At 45.5% G+C, this 21,022-nt stretch overlaps 2 long non-coding RNA genes across 2 annotated transcripts; both read right to left on the bottom strand.

Annotated features, from left to right (window-relative positions):
* Positions 1-40: 40 nt before the first annotated feature.
* LOC140214109 (uncharacterized) lies at positions 41-11,097 on the bottom strand. Its single transcript, XR_011891035.1, has 3 exons — positions 10,774-11,097; positions 1,344-1,463; positions 41-177 (listed from the first exon to the last, which is right to left on the bottom strand). It is a non-coding gene; the product is annotated as an uncharacterized lncRNA (long non-coding RNA).
* Positions 11,098-15,554: 4,457 nt separating this feature from the next.
* Positions 15,555-20,013, bottom strand: LOC140214028 (uncharacterized). Its single transcript, XR_011890938.1, has 4 exons — positions 19,933-20,013; positions 18,842-19,451; positions 16,445-16,519; positions 15,555-15,634 (listed from the first exon to the last, which is right to left on the bottom strand). It is a non-coding gene; the product is annotated as an uncharacterized lncRNA (long non-coding RNA).
* Between the last annotated feature and the right edge of the window lie 1,009 nt (positions 20,014-21,022).

The following is a 21,022-nucleotide window of genomic DNA, read 5'->3' as shown; positions in this document are numbered from 1 at the left end:
CAATACACCGGGCCTCAGGAGAACAGGTGCTCACCAGGTCTGCAGGGTGGGTGGCAAGACACCAAGCCGCTTGAACTGGTCACCAGGTCACCAGGTCCCCAGGGCCGGCAGCAAGATGCAAGTGCGTAAGAACTGCTGGCCACCAGTACCGCAGGTTAGGACCAAGACACCGAGACGCTAGAACCACCGATTCAGCCTAGTTGACATGAAATAGGTTCACCGATAAGCGGCGACACTCATTGAAGAAACTCAGCGACACAAGTTGGCTTGAAGGTTTATAGCGAGCCCTGTCCCCTCAGCACAGCAGCCCGAAGAATATCCGTTGACCAAAATTAGCGTGAAAGAGGTCACATGCGCAATAACAAACTAATAGACAAACAAACGTACCGTAAAGAGGGTGAAGTTTCCGAAGAATGAGTAATTGAAACTCACAAACTTAAGACGCTAGACTGCACAGAACTTTGCATAATATCCTTATAGGCTTTGCGTTTGGTCGTAATCTTCGAAAGTGCTCTCACTATTGGAACTGCAGCCTCAATAATTTCTTATTCGTTACCCGAAAAGAATTCTACACACAGCCTAGTCATGTCTTTCTAATTCTTTTCATTTGAAAATGTGCGGCTTCAATTATATAATGGCCTATGGTAAGCACGGGTAGCAGCTTTTCGTCGAATAGGCCTGCATGCCCATCAATCAAAATGAAGCATGAAAAACCGTGATGTGTGGTTCCCTTTTGTAGCAGCTATGAATTATCGCGTACCTTAACGAAACACATACGGCCATATACGGGACGCCAAAGTGGGTAGCTGCGGACAAATTTTCACCAGCGACTACATGGCAAGAAAGAGAAACACGTCAAGACAGATTTCACTGCTTTGATGCTGGAGTGAAAAGTGTAGCTATCGAAGGAGCGCACATGATTCATCTGTAATGACCAAACATTCGTGTGAAAGCAGGCTCGAATGCGCACGCATATTGTTTAAAACGCAGATGCGTTCGCGGTGTTTTTATATTATCTCCAATTGTGAGGCGACGCACGTCTGCTATTTTATTCGTAACGTGTTCCTTATGCGATCTTTCACTGGATATGTTGTAGTAACCCATGTTGCATTTTTGTCAGGTAGCATAATTGACATTAGTCAGGCAAAATATTTGTGGTTGCGCTAATTGTATTTTTTTTATTTATAATGGCGTCTTCTTGACACTTGATTGTTAAGAGTTATAAGAAACGTTGACGTACTCGAGTTTAGCGAACGTGAAATTGTATTCACACAATTTTCTTTGCAGAGAGAAGGGCTATGAAAATACTGAAATGTAGTAAGTCACGCCTTCAATGCGCTCACCTTGCTGGTATGGCTAGTATAGTCAAGCAGTGTACTTCTTCCCACGCAGATCCTGATCCTCAAAAGCCTAGCATCGCCTTTGCTTGACAGATGGGTTCCCGACACGATCTGGTCGATCTCCTACCGCTCGTTCACGAAACAGAAAAAAAGAAAGCACCGCACGCATATGTCAGAAGCACGGCGACAGAACTGGAGACGCGAGGCCTTTATAATTATATTCTGAACACCGTCAAAGGCCGCCATGATCTATCGCAAATTGCAATTTATCAACAGTCTTGAACACTCCAAGTAGTAAAACTCGTTACGACATTCGTCGCTTTTTGTGCGGAAGAGAAATACATCGACGCTTGTATTGGCATTTCCCTCGCGTAGGATTGTGTCAGGTGCAATATATTAAATGAAAAACGTCAACCAGCCTCGCTTGTGCCCGTTATTGTCAACATGACTTTATCTTTCTGTTGCCGTCGTTTTGAAAAAGTAGGCGGGCATTCTGGGGCGATCACTAACGGACATAATTTCACTTTCGCGAGATCTCGCGAGACTCGGCCCCGGACTCAATAAGGTATACGGCCAACGGCGCTCTTCACACTGCGCGAGAGCGAGCTTGACATAACGCCAGAAACACTCTCGGTGGTATAAAAAAGAAGCAGGCGTACGCATGCGAAGCACACAAATACAGCACAACCTTCCGACAAATTAATCAGTGGAAACGACGAAGTTATATACTGTCTTATCTAAGCCAAATAGGAAAAAGCAATAACAGCGCAACATATGGGTTTGAACAGAAGGGCATAGGCTATGATTCCCCAATTCGTGACACGATATAATAGCCGAAGCCATGCGCTACTAATGCACGACAAACCTCGCCGCCACAGCGTTTTACCTGAATTATCTATCTCGCCGTATTTGCTTGTTATCAAAGCAACGCGCGAGTTTCTTTTAACGTTAGGCGGTGGCTGTATGCCTGGAAGCTCGACGCCAACAGCGTGTTGTTCTGATGTTTGGCTTACGCTTATTCAACCTTTGCTTCACGCAGCGTGCAGATTTGCCTACGTGATGCCTGATGACTGACCGATTGTCGAATGTCAGAGTTCAACTTACCCATGCCACGGAAGCGCTGCGGGGCTTGCGTTGAATTTCGCTAGAAGGATTAGTTCTTGGTTATAAACCTACCCATAGCTTATTGGTGGCGCAATTATAACATTTACATCATTGCGTTTCGAATCCGTTCTTTCTATTATGGGATTGAGTAAGTAACGTAAAGTGCAACTTGCATTCTATGACTGAGCCGAAAGAGTATATGAGTGAGGTTCACGAATATGCATAACATTTAGGCAATCTTTTATAGCGTAGCTAAGGTGACTGATCATGACAAGCAAACATACGAGCAAATAAAAACCGGTTAAATCGCATATGGTACGCATTACGAAATAATGACCAGCAGCTTACTGCTATCCTTATACATTGGCATCCAAAAGTGCACAATCACTGTATTTTACGGGTGTCAATGTATGTAGCAGACAGTTGGGGATTAACAAATCCCCTTCAGGAGAAGAACGGAAGGAGTAACGTTCAGAGACACAAAGACCGCGATGTCGACTAAAGAGCAAACAAGGGTAGCCGATATGCGAGATGACATTAAGAGGGAAAGATCGAGCTGAGCTACGTAATGCATAGAGCAGATAAGGGGAGGCGCAATAGAGTTACAGAATTGGCGCCTACCGAAGTGAAGCTCAGTAGAGGACGGCAAAAAATTGGGTGTTGTGATCAATTGACAAAGTTGGCAGTTATCAGGTGGAATCAGCTGGTGCAAGTCAAGGGTTATGGAAATCGCCGGGAGAGGACAGAAGTAGGTTGATGGTGATGACTGTACACCGGTAGGCTTTGTCGCGCGCGAGCAGAATCAGAATCAGAATTTATTGTTAGAAGTTGGGTCACATTACAAGTATTTAGTATGCAGGAGGAGGTCGCATAGTCAAGGACTGTATCGAGACCTCCTGTACAAGAACAGTTATGATAGTTGACATCACAAAGCAACAGTAGCATATAAGCTAGTATACAAGCAACAGGAAATGAACGTTAACAGAGCAAAATACAGAATTGATTACAAATGAAAACAAGGTATAGCTTATCTCATGGGAGCAAGAAGAATTGTATGGGAAGAAAATACCGGTAGTTGATTTACACGAATAAAACCAAACAAAAAAGAAAGAAAAAAGGCAATAAACAACGGACAAAAAATGGTTACATGGCATTAGTTGCGCTATTGCATAAGGAGCTGTGGTATCTCAGAACAGATGACATAGGATTAATTTTTCCTATTCAAATAGTTTGTCAGAAGATGGCGCTTTCTTTTCTTTTTTTGGCGTGCTTCATTTGTATTCGTCCGTTGATGCATATTTGCATATCATATTTTACTACCAATGAGTCCAAGTTGTGACGTTTTCACCAACGGCTTTAAAGTCACGGGACCATAACATTTCGAGTAATAGCAGAACCCAGTATTGCTTGACATCAATATATTTGTTGTCGATGCTGTAAACAGCTCAAATGCAAAAATGCTTCCTTCCTTGCTTCATTATCCCAAATAGCGAAATGCACATTTGCACTCGTACTTTATGCACCTGATTCACTTCTACGCGTTCGGCTGTCTTACTGACGCGACTGCTGTCGCTTTGGCTTCATTCATCGTAAGAACAAGGAATCAAGAATTAAGTAGGATGTAACGTGGTTTCCGGAGTAGCAAGCCGAAAAACAATACTTGCGCTGCTTATCAACACATGGTGTTGCCCAAAACGGCGCAGCATATACGTAAAAGAATTCGCAATAACCAACAGGGAATAAGACAAATAATAAAGCACAAAATTTGAATACATAGTACGGAGTAGAATTCTGTTTGCTGCCCTGCCACACTGTTGCACAACCAGCAATGTACCAGTTGGCCCAATTTTTATCACCCTTAACCCTTCCCCCTGCGCAGGGTAGCCAACCGGAACTACCTCTGGTTAACCTCCCTGCCTTTCTCTGCATTATTTTCTCTCTTTGGCCCAATTTGTCAGTTCGTAATGCCTGTCAAACGCCACATGAAGGCAAAATTACGATGATCCTAAGCACGCGCTGAAATTTATATCAGGCGAAGCTACAGTGAAACGCATCGTCAAATCCTACGCAAATAACACCTATGCACGCAATTCTGTTTACTTACACATTGTGCAGCGTGTAACGCCATACAATATTCTGTCTATTCACCACGAAGGCTACGTCTCTGATATTCTGGAATTGTTTCATATTTTTACACTATACTGTTCACAAGCTATGCAAATTCAAAAACTAAACCAGGCAGACATGCAGTGTCAGATATGAATGTAGCGATGTCACAAGGGCCAAGGCGACTTATGTTTGTCGATGCAAGAATGGCGATTACAGGTGCATGCACAGAGAAGCGTGACACATGCCTAGATGCATTAGGGAATCTGTACCTCTCATGCCCCAGTGTCACGCGTCCATCTTGCAGGATATTCCAAGTTTTCGCTCCCACCCAGTGCTCCATATGGAATGAAGAATTGAACAAAAACCAAAGGATGATAATAAGCTAAATTTTCAGGACGCCTGCGTGCTTCAGACGCACTCATGTGCATTACATGTTGAGGTTTGATGTAAAAATTTACTTAATTTTTATTACGCAAAACAAGGGTACACCATGGAGCATTGAGGGCTTATACAAATCCGTTCGCTGGCACATTCACTCGAAAGAAACGTAAGCTCAGACACCTAGCATGGGCGTGTGCGTGCGTGCGTGCGTTTGTGCGTTTGTGCACCTCATCTAATTTTCTGCCATCCTCGACTGCTCTTCCCTTCCCGGGGCACGCATTCTGCAACTCTAATGGTTCACCGCTTATCCAGCCTACGCATTACATGCCCTACCCAGCTCCATTCCTTTATGTTAGCGTGAACTAGAATATCGGCTATCCCCGTCTGCTTTCCGATCCCCACCGCTCTCTCATGTCTCTTAAAGTTACGCCATACCCTCCTCCTCCGCTTACCTTCTCGCACTTTCTTTGCTATCGCCATTTTTTTTTTTTTTTTTTTTTTTTTTTTCATCCTCCGCTGCGCTCCGCGTTCGCTTTCGTCCTTCGCTGTGTTCGTTCGCTGCGTTCGGGGGACAACGCCGACGATCGCCACAGGTACGTGCGTCTAAGAGCTGCCCTCTAAAAAGGCACGGGTAGTAACAGAACATATTTAACAGGGAGAGGCGGGCTAGTTGGTGGTCGTTATTGGAATGCATTATGTAACCGCGCAAACGACAACGGACGAGGAAAGAAACACACAGGACAGGCGCGTAACTTAAGCGCGCAAACAACGGACGAACTGAAGTTCCGCGCCTGTCCTGTGTGTTTCTTTCCTCGTCCGTTGTCGTTTGCGCGGTTAAGTTCCACGCCTGTCCTGTGTGTTTCTTTCCTCGTCCGTTGTCGTTTGCGCGGTTACATGATGCATTCCAGAAACAGAACGTTATACGATACACTGGTCTCACTAATAATGCAGCATGGCCAAGGAAAAAGCGATGTTTCTCATTTTGACCATCTGCGTTGACCAACGCCGAAGAAATGCTTTCTCATAATGATACATTCGCTCTTGAGAAACTCAGCGATATAAACGTGTAGCCGCCAAAGCAGCGGATATATAGCCCTCCGTGACCGCCTATGCAAAGCAGCCGAACCACGCTTTCTCACGATTACGAATTCCCCTGATATGAGCCGAATACATGCGACACTTTTCTGTGAACACCCCTTGTAAGCATTCGTCCCTCGAGAATAATCACACATCACCTTCGTCCTCGTGATATTGCTACACGGACGTCTCAGACTATGCATCCGCCTGATTTGGTGTTTGCATTTCGGAACAGCTTCTGAACAGTGTAGAGCACAAGTGTACGAGCTGAAGGCTTTGCATAAACATTGCGTGAACATACTCGTTGCATGGAAAGAAATAAGACAATTTGGCGCATCACCATTAGTTGTGTAGCATTGTGTTAGTTGTGTAGTTGTGTTAGTTGGCATCATACAAGATGTAGACGTGCTCGGCAAGGTGCGCTGCAGTGACCATAGGATGGTAAGAACTCGAATTAGCCTTGACTTGAGGAGGGAACGGAAGAAACTGGTACATAAGAAGCCAATCAATGAGTTAGCGGTAAGAGGGAAACTAGAGGAATTCCGGAACAAGGTACAGAACAGGTTTTCGGCTTTAACTCAGGAAGAGGACCTCAGTGTTGAAGCAATGAACGACAATCTTATGGGCATCATTAAGGAGTGCGCAATAGAAGTCGGTGGTAACGCCGTTAGACAGGAGACCAGTAAGCTATCGCAGGAGACGAAAAACCTGATCAAGAATCGCCAATGTATGAAAGCCTCTAACGCTACAGCTAGAATAGGACTGGCAGAACTTTCGAAGTTATACAACAAGCGTAAGACAGCTGACATAAGGAAGTATAATATGGATAGACTTGAACATGCTCTCAGGAACGGAGGAAGCCTAAAAGCAGTGAAGAAGAAACTAGGAATTGGCAAGAATCAGATGTATGCGCTAAGAGACAAAGCCGGCAATATCATTACTAATATGGATGAGATAGTTCAAGTGGCTGAGGAGTTCTATAGAGATTTATACAGTACCAGTGGCACCCACGACGATAACGGAAGAGAGAATAGTCTAGAGGAATTCGAAATCCCACAGGTAACACCGGAAGAAGTAAAGCAAGCTTTGGGAGCTATGCAAAGGGGGAAGGCAGCTGGGGAGGATCAGGTAACAGCAGATTTGTTGAAGGATGGTGGGCAGATTGTTCTATGGAAACTGGCCACCCTGTATACGGAATGCCTCAGGACTTCGAGCGTACCGGAATCTTGGAAAAACGCTAACATGATCCTAATCCATAAGAAAGGGGACGCCAAAGACTTGAAAAATTATAGACCGATCAGTTTACTGTCCGTTGCCTACAAAGTATTTACTAAGGTAATTGCAAATAGAATCAGGAACACCTTAGACTTCGGTCAACCAAAGGACCAGGCAGGATTCCGTAAAGGCTGCTCAACAATAGACCATATTCACACTAACAATCAGGTGATAGAAAAATGTGCGGAATATAACCAACCTTTATATATAGCTTTCATTGATTACGAGAAAGCGTTTGATTCAGTCGAAACCTCAGCAGTCATGGAGGCATTACGGAATCAGGGTGTAGACGAGCCGTATGTAAAAACACTGAAAGATATGTATAGCGGCTCCACCGCCACCGCAGTCCTCCATAAAGAAAGCAACCAAATCCCAATAAAGAAAGGCGTCAGGCAGGGAGATACGATCTCTCCAATGCTATTCACAGCGTGTTTACAGGAGGTATTCTAGGGACCTGGATTGGGAAGAATTGGGGATAAGAGTTAATGTAGAATACCTTAGTAACTTGAGATTCGCTGATGAAATTGCCTTGCTTAGTAACACAGGCGACCAACTGCAAGGCATGCTCACTGACCTGGAGAGGCAAAGCCGAAGGGTGGGTCTAAAAATTAATCTGCAGAAAACTAAAGTAATGTTTAACAGTCTCGGAAGGGAACAGCAGTTTACAATAGGTAGTGAGGCACTGGAAGTGGTAAGGGAATACATCTACTTAGGACAGGTAGTGACTGCGGATCCGGATCATGAGACTGAAATAATCAGAAGAATAAGAATGGGTTGGGGTGCGTTTGGCAGGCATTCTCAGATCATGAACAGCAGGTTGCCATTATCCCTCAAGAGAAAAGTTTATAACAGCTGCGTCTTACCAGTACTCACGTACGGGGCAGAAACCTGGAGGCTTACGAAAATGGTTCTACTTAAATTGAGGACGACGCAACGAGCTATGGAAAGAAGAATGATAGGTGTAACGTTAAGGAATAAGAAAAGAGCAGATTGGGTGAGGGAACAAACGCGAGTTAATGATATCTTAGTTGAAATCAAGAAAAGGAAATGGGCATGGGAAGGACACGTAATCAGGAGGGAAGATAACCGATGGTCATTAAGAGTTACGGAATGGATTCCAAGGGAAGGAAAGCGTAGCAGAGGGCGGCAGAAAGTTAGGTGGTCGGATGAGATTAAGAAGTTTGCAGGGACAACATGGCCACAATTAGTACATGACCGGGGTAGTTGGAGAAGAATGGGAGAGGCCTTTGCCCTGCAGTGGGCATAACCAGGCTGATGATGATGATGATGATTACACATCTTCGTTTCAAATAAATTGTAACAAGTGCATTGGATCAGCATTCTTCCCTGATGCTGCCACTACAGAAAGGACAAAAACAAGTTGAAACGTCAGCAAATGGAAACCTGCCTGTAGTATTTCTTGATTACTTTGTCCCGAAGTTTTCAACTACACGACATAACATTCAAGAATGTGCTGAACAGGCAACTCTACTGCATTTGTCTAAACGCAGATACGCCAACTTCACAAGCACGACAGAGAAAGCGGTTACAGCAAAAAGCAGCGTATGCCACATCGCCTGGCTCCTAAACCAAAAGTTGATTGATCTTAATTCAAAACAGTCGCAAAGATTGCGCTCATTTCGTCTGCTAGGAAGCCGAACTTGGTCCGTCTGTCCGTCTCCGCGTCGTTTGAACCGAGAGCCACGGCGATGGCGTACACAAACGAGTAGCTATTATTATTGATGCAGTCATCTCGTGATGTCTTAAAGAAAAAAGAAAAAGCGGCGTGACTTGCGTTCGGACGTTATAGGCTGAAGCGATTCACGAAAGCAGGTGAATACCCTTTCCCACAACCACTGCAGCGTCAATGACAAAATGACAGCCAGCGCGAAAGGAACCCGCGATATAGATTCAAGCTACATCGTCCGTTATTGCAGCGATGAGAACTTTTAAATACGAAGAAATGGCCGAAATAAAACAGCGCGAAAAGAACGAAGTTACCACAGACGCTGATTTTGCGCATGGTAACCAACAACTATGCCTACTTGTCTTTTTTCGTAGAGAAATTGGTAGATAAACATTTTACCACCAATGATTCCTTAACGCATACTTCTAATCGGCAGCCAAGGAGCTCACATCAGTTGGCCACCAGGTCAGCATAGCGGTTATCGAGATACCAAGTCGCTAGATTAGCTGATCACCAGATCCACAGTACATGAAGGTGGGGGAGGGGGGTCATTAAAACACCAGGCTGCGAGGAAAGCAGGCCACCAGGTCCGCAGGGCAGGCTGCAGACACCATCCCGATAAAAGGACTGGCCACCAATTCCGCAGGGCGGGCAACAACAAACCGGGCCGTTTGAGCAACACTGTAACCCAAGTTGGCGTAAAATAGGTTGATTGAACTTACGCGCATACCCAGTGACACATACCCAGCTACCAAAGTTTGCGTCGACTGAAGGGCAGTACGCACGCTATGGATGAAAAACTTTATTAGGGTCCTTTAGGGCGCGCCCTAGCGCGCAGCGGGCCGCTCCCACGTCGGGACAGAGAGGCCGAGCCTCTCCGCTGCGTCGCGGGCCCGTTGGACAGCCCATAACTGTTCTTCGAGGTTGGGGCTGTGTAGGACAGCATCCCAGCATGAAGAAGTGTTACTTTCATCGCCGCGTAACGCGGGACATCGCCAGAGCACGCACGCATGGCACAAACATTTCTGGGCTTTTACGTGCCAAAACCATTATAGTGTTATGAGGAACTCCATAGCGCTGAACCCCGAAATAATGTTTATCATCAAGGGTGCTTTAACGTGCATCCACACCGGCGTTCTTGCTTTTCGACCCCAATCGAAATGCGACCACCCCGGCCGGGATTTGTATCCTGCGCCTTCGAGTTCAGTAGCGAAACGCCAAATCCAATACGCCACCACCGTGGGTAATGGCCAACAACCAGTGACCAAATTTAGTGTAAAAGTGGTTCACTAGTTGGCGGACCATACACACTGACCGAGAATGGCATGAAAGAAATTTACTGAGGAGCGGCATATACCACCAGATAACCAGTCCGCCAAGTTTGTCTGCAGGTTGATTTTGAACCTTCTTCCTCGGCAACGCAGCCCGATGTTCTACACGTTAGACCACGGAATACCCGGCGACCCAAGTTGGCGTCAAATAGGTTAGATACGAATAACCAAACAAACCAATACGCAAGCAAACATACCGCAAACTGAGTGAAATTCACAAGGAATGGTAACTATGTAGGTACAACTGCGAGTGTCCGTGCCCATCGAGTGCGATGCGTTCGTGTTTGCCTGTGCGCGTGATAACGTGCTCGTTAATTTAGTTAGTAAGCGAATATTCACAGCAGTTTATGTCACTAACGAAACGACTAACCTTACTTCTTACAGTTAAAGAGTGTCAAATCGTTTAAGAGTCAGAGCAAAATGCAATGGAAAGATTTCAACACCCGAGTCTCGTCTTCCATGCGCTCACCTTGCTTGCTTGACTCGAATAGTAGGCGACCGTGCTGCCTCCCCATGCTTCACCCGGTGATGACGCACGAAACGCCAGCATCGTCTTTGCCCGACAGATGAGTGCACGGCACGAACATGTCGATCTCGTGCCGTTCGTTCTCGGCACCAATGAAAAATAAAAGACATCGCACGCGTGTGTGAGCAACAGGGTGAAAGGGATGAGGACACGATACCTTTAACTATTCTGTACGCCAACAGATGGCGATCTTAGCACAAAGCGAGAAACGCTTTCGGCAGTATACTCAGCATACTGTCACAGAGCTGGTGTGATCGTCCCGAAAAGTATCGCCCTAGATGTCGCTCTTGGACCACTGGCCGTTCGCGCATCGATAATAGTTAATGAGAGCAGCATTCCGGGCAAGTTGGTAATCCATCGCTTAAATGATATTGCGCGACATAAAAAACGACACGGACGTGAGAGAAGACGACACACCAAGCGCAATTGCGCACCATTGCGCTTGGTGTGTCGTCTTCTCTCACGTCCGTGTCGTTTTTTATGTCGCGCAATATCATTTAAGCAATCGATAATAGTTACTCTTTTTTTTTTTATTCACGCAACGTAAAGGGCCGTTTACAGGCATTACATAGGGGGTTCAAAAACGCCATGAATGAACAATATACATAGCACCGCAAGTAATACAAGACACAAGGTCACAAATACAAAATTAATGAATACCAATAAAAGATTGCGACATACAAATAAATAACAAATAAATAAATGGGAAAAATGGAAAACGAGATTCAAATACAAGATAAAACTAAAGGTCCTTAAAACCCTATTACATGCAGTATGCATCCAGCACTGAAGTTTATTAACAACATCGTGATTGTTCTCAGAAGCGATTTCAGCTGGCAGTTTGTTCCGATGGTAGATTCCTATGGTTGTGACTGATGCATAAGTTTAGTACGGACGAAATTTGGCTGTACTTTAAAAGGGTGATCTAGTAACGGAAAGACGTGAATGGCCGGTTTGATATGGGCTTCTGAGAATGCCGAAGGATTATGATATAGTCGGCAAAAGTGAGATGTGTAGCCTGTGTAAATAAACCTCTGAAATAATGCAGTAAAATATCCGGGGTAATGTTGCTTTAGTTAGTCTGAGCAGTATGGGGCAGATACCATCAGACCCAGTACTCGAATTACTTTACAAACGGTCAATTCCTTCGTGCGTAATCACAATGTCGTCCATGGTGGCACTTATAGAAACCCTATGAGCATTTGAGGGGATTGTAATTTCGTCAGTAAACACTGAGTAAAACTAAAGATTAAATTCTGCGGCCACCTGTGCGGGCAAAAGAATGTCGCTATTCTTTTAAGACTAGCTGTAGAGGACTTAGGGTTGCTTACTTTCCGGCATCTTTCCAGTTCTCTCCAAGTGGCCTACGTAATCTTATTTTCCAGTTCACCTGCATAGTCCCATATACAGAAACGCTAGCTGAAACGCAATGTTACGGGCTTTGGTGTTTTCTAGCAAGATAATGATGGACAGTAAAAGGACAGGCGCATGAAAGCGAAGCAACGAAGGTATACCAACTCCAAACAAACGAATCATTCTGAAAAAGGCGATGGTCAATACTGTGTGATCACAGCTAAAAACGAAGAAACAGAAATGAAGCACAAGATTTTAGGTTGTGCACAATGGCTTAGGCTATTCACTTCATGATACCACAATTCCTGAACAAACACTGACACCAAGGACAACATAGGGGAAATTACTTGCGCTTAATAAATGAAATAAAGAAACGATAAATTAATGGAAATTAAAGTGGGTGAAAAACTTGCCGCAGGTGGGAACCGAACCCACAACCTTCGCGAAAATGCGAAGGTTGTGGGTTCGGTTCCCACCTGCGGCAAGTTAAGGGGCTTAAGGGGCTTTACATGAGCAACGCGCTCGCGTGTTCCCTCTAACAGTACGCCCACCTGCACAGTCGCGATCTTTTTGAGCGTGAACACGGGAGCGCGTGGGTTTCTGCACTACGAGCGCAGTTATCCGACGTCTCAAACTATCCGTGCGCATGCGCGGAGAGAGTGGCTTCCCATCAGGCGCATCAAGTCATTGGAGCGCTCGCTTGTCCGCTTGCAGTTTCATTTTTTCTCGGTTGTGGCCGCATTACGAGTAACCAAAATTTGGATGCTTCTAGTTAAGGCGGTGTATTCCTTGTATTATTCATTGTATTCCGGTGTATTAGCGTTACCTTAATTACCAGGAAATCGTTACCCAGTTTATTTTATCTCAGGTTCCTTTAGTCACAATGCAGAAATCAACCAAACACAAGCATCAAAACTTTATTTTGCGCACTTTTCAAGAAATATCGAAAAACTTGGAGAAGTGGCCGCCGGAAATCACAATTGTTCGCTGCTTGAGTTTCGGTGATATTTTGCCATACCCCCTTTCGCAGCAACAACTGCTGCCATTCCAGAAGGTATTGAAGGAGTACAGAGCAGGCACAAGGGTTACTCGCTCTAAGATGATCCTCACTCTTGGCAAACACCTTCCGCAGTCGCCGAATAAATCGGGTTTCGCACCACAGCTGCTCTTATGCGCCCATACATTTCCGCAGATGCTCATGTCAATGAACTTAGCCAGCCAGGAGAGCGGATTGACTCTGCGGGTTTCCAGCTGCTCTTTCACAATCTTCGCAGTGTGCACCGGCGCATGGTCATGCTGGATCACAGACTCAGCATCGGGGAGAGCGGTGTGGGCCTAAGTGGGGAGGCTTTCGATTCCGCTACAGTAGCGCTGCGAAGTAAGAGCGCCCTCGATGGGGTGTGGAGGCCCGAGACCACGCCTCGAACGCCGAAACCCACGTCCACGCAGATGCGTCGACTCGCTGCGACTCCCTGCACGTTGGCTGGCTTGTAACTGCACGGAAACGATAAATTTAATCCTTCACACAAAATATAACGACCGCTTGGAAAACGAAGTCTTACCGTGTCCCTCTCGCTCGCCACACTCGTTGGCGTTGGTTTTGACGCGTTCAAAAAGTCGGCTCCTTCGAGAAGATAAATCGACCCCAGTCAACGGAAGTCCACGAGGCGTCGGCTTCAGCAAATTGCAGTCGTGACGCTTTGATCGAAGCGTGTATGACGGCCTTTCCCGCAGCCATTCGCTGTCCAGCACACCAGCACACCTGAGACATTGCCGGATGATAACAACGGAAGAGTCGACATCCAGCAGCTCCCACGCTCTTCCGTCGCGGACTGAAACGGGTTATATCCACGACTGCATCTACCATAAGTGCGTCCTCTTAGTCCGTCGTTGCACTTGGTCGACGCCAATGTAGGGCGTTGGAAATGCGGCTTTCCTTGGTGAATGCTTGGATAATCCTATTGACAGTATATAGCGGCCTCTCACCAGGGCACCGATGGAGCACTGAAGATTTCCCGTGAGCAAAAGTTTTACTATGTCCCGCCTCTCTTCTTAAGGAACACGGGCCATGCTGAGGTTCAACAACTGCTCTGATCAATGTGGTAATATGAATGTGTGTGTATATGTATAAATATACATGTACACATGCAACAAACTAGCTACAGAACAAATTATCTTGCGAACGTCGGCAAAACATAACATCGTTTCAAGTTTGTTCATGCATCGTGTGGAACGTAATTGCAATGTCAACATTGTACCCGCTCTCTAAGCGCACGGCTCCCATATTGCAGTACGCGTGCCGTAGACGACATTCACGTGCTTCCGTGACCCAATGATGCGTGATGAACGCGCACTGCTTCTCGGCGCTAAACTGCGCTAGCAGTATGGAAAGCCACGTGCTCCCGTGTTCACGCTCAACAAGATCGCGTCTATACATGGTCGTCTGTGACCGTCTACGTAGAGCTGCTAAGCCGCGCTTTCTTTCAAGATCATAACTGCCTCGAATATATTCCGAGTACACGTGATTACAAATATCTCCTAGTTCCAAATGCAGAAAACTCGCATTCAATGACCTGTGATCAGTGCTCTTCCCTCGAGAAGTATCACACATCGGCTTCATACTCGTGACATTGCTACGCTGATGTGTTACACTGTGCATCCACCTGATTTGGTGTTTGCATTTGAGAATAGCATTTGAATGGCGTGGCACGAGCCATAAGAAAGGGCCCGAAATGAAAGCTCCGCGCAAACATTGCGTGAATTTACTCGTTGCATAGGATGAAATCATACAATTGTACGTGTCACCGTTGCATAAAACTTTATCGTAAAGGTTGGTTTCAAATACAGCCCAGCATGTGTCTTAGATCTGCATAAAGTTTATCTTTCTGCACAATTTTTCGTTCCGAGCGAATCCCGTATTCGGCAAGTTTTCCACCGATGATGCCACTACAGAAACCAGCAAAGTACACGACAAAACGTAAAGATACCGGCAATAGTCCTTAAATGTGTATCACGTCTGCTTTTCGTCCTTGTCTTTTCACGCGCTATAAGCCTCACGATGTCATACCAACAAGCCCAAATCACCGCATTACAGCCTTAAATGCACTTTTAGCAAGTTTAGAATAGCGTTTCGGAATATGTAGCGAACAGGTTATGTTTTAAACACGCTGACATCAAATTCGTCGACGTCCTGCACCGAAAGGTAGCTGTAGTGCATTTGTCGAACGGTGATGCGCCTATAACACGAGGAGGAAAAAAGAACGCGTTTTCCAGCAAAAATCAGCATAAGGTACATATCGCATAGCTTGCTGCATGAGAAGTTCATTCAGCGCAATTACTTCACTTTAAACCACTTCAAAGCTTTGAGCTCACCTTGTCCCTTGGGAAGCAGAACACGGCCGGGCTGTTCGTTCCCCCGTCCGTTGTTCGAACCAGGAGCGTCGGGGAAGTCCTGCATGCACGAGCAGCCATCGTTCTTTCAGTCAAATTGTGGGGCCTTCGGCAAGGCTGCGGCCACACGGCACAAGCAAAAATTATGACGTAAAAGTTCTGCGGAAATCCGCAAGGTGAAGAGAAGTTTTTTTACGTAATTTCACTTTACGTCAAACTCTTGCCTTTGCTTCGTGTTGTCGACAAATTTGACTTCGCCCTGCCATCTGCTAACCGCATAGTTAGCTCAGATGGTAGAGCGGCTGCCCCGGAAAGGCGGTGGTCCTGGGTTCGGGTCCCGGACCAGGACTAATTTTTCTTCAAATGTGAGGCCTTTCTTTCGAGGAACCCGTAGGGGTCTCCTATTTATTAATTGCTACAAACGGGCGGATGTCTGATTTTCGTTTTATTAAGCAAAAATTATTCACGAAAACAGATAAATCCACTTGCGCTCCGTCACGTGCACCAATGAACGGCAAAATGGCAGCCAACGCGAAAGCAAGCCGCGTTATCAGTGCCGGCTACCTCGCCCGCTACTGCGGCAAAAGCAACTTTAAGCACGAGGAAATGGGCTAAGTTACACAGCATGACAGGAACGAATTCTTTTTTTTTTTCTTTTTGACAACTCGACGTCAACTTCAGTGACGTGCTGCACTGGACTGGCAATGGTATGGATTTCATTTAATGGTTGATAAGCCTACTGCGCGAGCAGGAAAAAAAACCACTTGTAGCAACAACAAAAACAAATGAGTGCAAGGCACTTTGCACAGCTGCTGCGCGAAATGTCGCCCGTGCGGAATTATCTCAAAACAGTTGCAAGTATTGGTCTCACCTAGTCTGCTGGGAAACGAAGCTTGGCCCGGCTGTCCGTCCCTCCTTTGTTCGAACCACGAGCCACGGGAGACTCCTACAACAATGAGCAGCCAGAATTCTTTCAGTCACTCTGGTCCTTTCGAAAAAAGCGACGTGAGTTGCGGCGTGACGCCAGAAACACGTGCTATTCACGAAAGCAGATGGTTGCTATTGCACGCAGCCACATGCACAGACATATGGCAAAATGGCACCGAAGATCCAAGTAGGCGAAGTAAGCCGTGATATCAATGCAGCCTACATCGCTTTCTATCGAGACCATTGAGACCAAGGCAACACTGAAGTGCAGCGAACTCGCCGAAATAAAATGGCGCGAAACGAACGATCACACGCTGATTTGAACTGTGTTAGCCTACCATCGCAGCTAACTTGCCGTTTTGATGAAAAAATTTCGATTGACAGAAAGAGAGAGGGGGGGAACAAAGTTTTCCCACCTGCGACTTTTTAGCTTCTGCATGAACACAAACTTCTGCATCCCGAGCAGAACGAACGACGCAGACCTTATCTGTAGTTTGTAGTACGTACAATCGTAATCTTTAGGAAAGGGAATAGGCGAGCGCGTGGCAAATAGTCGCGTGGGTTACATGTTGCGATGTGCCACGTCGAGGTGCGAAACTAAAAAGGAGAGCAGGACGCCAGCTCGGAAACCGTGTTGTGCGCTTGAAAGAGTGCGGTATTTTTAAAGACAGCTTGTGGTGCGCTTTGATATCGGCCTTTCGAAGAGCGTAATAATGTATGACAAAATAGTTATTGTACTATGGTTCGCTAAGTCGTTTGGGCTATGTGCTTGGTATATTGTTACCACTCTTCCGATTTTGTGCTGGTCAGGATATGTGCTTGATAGAGCGGATTCATTGAAAAAGTTTGCAAGCACTGGACTCAAAGCACTCAAAAACGGCATCGACAAGCTTACAGGTAGACCATCATGTCCCGCGGCCATATTTGATGGCACAATCTTTACTGTATCTATGATTTGCGCTGCTATTTCAGAGGAAACAAATGTGTTTATTTGAGACGTAGGTAAAATTGAAACAAACTCAGAATCATGGGCGCTCTGGTTCTATTTTTCCGTAGTGCCCATATCAACAAAGTAGTCATTAAATGATTGAGAAAATCCACGAAAGTGGCACCTACATGTGTTGACAAGATTTCCTACGGTTCTTTCAAGTTTACCTAAGAATGGCTGACGTTTTGAGTCTGGCGGCCTGTGTATCACTCCAATTATAAGCATGTGTTCGGGTTCTACAAAAACCGTCTCGTATTTAGCGGAACTCGACTCCGAGGCATCCAGTTTCTTATATTTTAGTTTCGATGACGGGTACAGTGCCGCAGCACCACCTCTACGTTCAAGAATCATTGGGAGGGACATAAAGTTGTAACTAGGCATGTTTAAAAATTCGCGTCCTTTTAACCAAGTTTCTGATAGAGCTACGATGTTGTACCAACATTTAAACCGCACCTGTAAGGACAATAATGAATCAGTATTTCTGGGCAAGCTTCTGATGTTACAATGCAGGATATGAAGCTAGTGAGAACCCAAGCAGAATTGTTCGTGGGGCGAAATACACAAAATGAATGTAACGTCAGATACAACACGTACAAGTCTGTCATAAAATTTTCGCAAGGTCGTCTATTGTTGCAATGTGAGTAGCTCTCGAATTTTCCTGGCTTCCTTGCAAAAATTTTTCACTGAACTACCTGCACAGATTTCAAGTTCTTGCCTTTTTTTTTTTTCAGTGGCCATAGCTAGCAGAGCTTTGTTTTCGGGACAAAGGTGCTAGTTGATGAAACACTGCATCACTTTCAGAGAATGCTATTTTGTTGGCCATAAAACGCTTTTCCTTTGCGGTGATAAACAGGGTGTCACGCTTTGTTGGCGATATCATCCTCACGACGACGTTGCTATTGCTTTTTTTCTTGTTGGCACACGATGAACCATCTCCATGTCTAACGATACAGTACTGACCCCTACTATGTCTTCTACAATATTGCTAACCACTTCCACCAGCGATTCGTTCTCGTTCCGTGGGATTTCATTTATCTCTAATTTTTCCTTGCGTATTGCTTTATTTCGGCAAGTTCTTTCTGTGTGGTGGCCAGCGACTGTACCGTTCCTTTTCTGCATTTAAAGTAGCATGCTTTGTTCTAAATCATCCAGTCCTTGTTTAGTCACCCGAAGGTTTTCAGAAGTTTCATTGACATGCGCGACACTGTTTTAAATCGTCGAGTTCCTTCAAATTCACATTCATGGCAGTGAATTGCTTGAACAGCTATTTTATACTGTCCGGCTGCTTTTCACTCACTTGGACAGCGAGCCATCCGAGTTTTACAGTTAGGATAGAAAAAAAAATTTACACACCTGCGAAATATTGCAGATACGGGTACCCAGTGGTTGCTTCGATGCGCTTTCAATCGGATCCCTCGCTGTAAGGAATAGTTGAAGACGAGGCACCAGATTACATAGCCTCCCAGTCCAGTGGACGCTGCACAGCACAGGCCCTTGGGTCGACTCAGCACGGCGGTTGATTTCTTGCTGAAGTTGGAAGACTTGATTCTTGTCGTGACAGCAACCGATGTACGCACGTGTTGCTAATGCTGACGCTGCGAAATATTGCACATACGGTTAGGGCTTGCTTCGGCGCGCATCCACCCGAGTGCTCGTTGTAATACGGAAGCGTCTTGCAAAACGAAAAAATGGATGCTTCGGTGACCTACAGCCACTTGCAACAAAAAAGGCTGATCTACAAGGTAGTGATTAAATTACAAAAAAAAAACCTGTTTCATCTCTATAGCAAAAATCAACCGAAGGTACACATCGCTTAGCTGCTAAACACAAACGTTCATTGAGGGCAATTACCCAAATTCAAAGCAACAGAAAAGATTGCGTGCACCTCGTCTCCTGGGAAACGGAACTCGGCCCAGCTGTTCGTCCCCCCGTTGTTGTGCGAACCATGAGCGACGGGTAAATCCTGCATGCACGAGCAGCGAGCATTCTTTCAGTCACATTGTGGTGCCCTCGAAAAGGCTGCGGCCAGACGGCTAAAGCTAAAATTATTCACGAAAACAGATGAGTACTCCTGCGCTCAGTCACGTGCACTAATGAACGTCGAAATGGCTACGAACGCGAAAGCAAGCCGCGTAATCAGTGGCGGCTACCTCGCTTGGTACTGCAGCAAACGCAACGTCCAAGCACGAGGAAATGGCCGCAATCAGAAAACGCGATAGGAATGAACTTATTTTTTCAACACGCCGACATCAAATTCAGTGGCGCGCTGCACTGGACTGGCAACTGTACGGATTTATATCTAATGGTTGATAAGACTACTTCGCGAGCAGGAAAAAAGAAAGTTTTACAGCAAAACAGGAGTACGAGGCACTTGGGCTAGCTGCTGCACGCGAAATGTTGATTGCGCGTAATTATTTCACAACAGTTGCTAGAATTGTTCTCACCTTGTCTGCTGGGGAAAACGTAGCTTGGCCCGGCTGTCCGTCCCAGCTTCGTCCGAACCACGAGCCACGGTATTTATTGTCCTACAAAAATGAGAAGCCAGCATTCTTTCGGTTACTATGCGGTCCTTTCGAAAAAGTGGCTCGAACTGCGGCGTGACGTCAGAAGCTAAAGCTGTTCACAAAATCAGGTACGCACTCTTGCACGCCCCCACATGCACCGACAAAGGTCAACATGGCAACCGAGGTCAAAGCAAGCCGTGATATCAGCGCTGGCTACATCGCCCGCTGTTGCGGCGAGGGCAACGTCCCAATGCGAAGAAGTTGCCGAACTCAAACAGCGCCAAAGAAATGAAGACACTGATTTGAACGATGGTAGCCTACGAAGTCGCCCAACCTGCCGTTTTCAGAAAGAAATTGCGATAGAAAGATAGAGGGAAACAATCTTGTGGCACCTGTGATTATTTAGCGGGCGCGTTACCTTGCGATTACCAGCAGAACTGAAAGCACAGGCCTTCTTAGTTATGTTGCCGTACGTAGTTGCACTACATATTTAGTTAAAGTTATACCAACGTCGCCATTGAGGATACCCGAAGCATAATGGATTCAAGAAACCGGAACTCACGAAAACTGCTCGCGTCTTGCCAATTTTAAGTCAATAAGGTTATTATATCTCGTAATATGAAATACATCTCTTTCTTTCTCAAATTCAGTTTCTCTAGTTGAACTAAATGAACAAGTTATTCCACACAGAATATACTGCCACTGCTTTGCATTACACTGCACTTAATGTATCAACACTGATTGTGTAGAGTTTCCATCACTTCTGCGAAACGTAACTAGTAATAATTACTTTTTTCAGAAACCCCGTTTCATCTTTCTTTTCTTATTATTACGAATCTGAGGCAGACGTTGCCGAGTAACACGGAAATAAGGCAGCGAACAATATTTTCCCGACAAATACACTAAGCGTCTTTCTAAATATTTTTTTACTAACGCACTGCCTCTCTTGCAGTCATTTCACTACACAGTCGTTTTAATAGTCCTCCGCCTTTATCTGAGTATTCACACGCAGTACATTCATAAAATTTAC

This window comes from Dermacentor andersoni, chromosome 11, assembly GCF_023375885.2.
Source record: "Dermacentor andersoni chromosome 11, qqDerAnde1_hic_scaffold, whole genome shotgun sequence".
In the NCBI taxonomy this organism is placed as follows: Eukaryota; Metazoa; Arthropoda; class Arachnida; order Ixodida; family Ixodidae; genus Dermacentor; species Dermacentor andersoni.
Note: the sequence above shows the minus strand (reverse complement) of the source record. Positions and strands in the feature narration are given on the sequence as shown.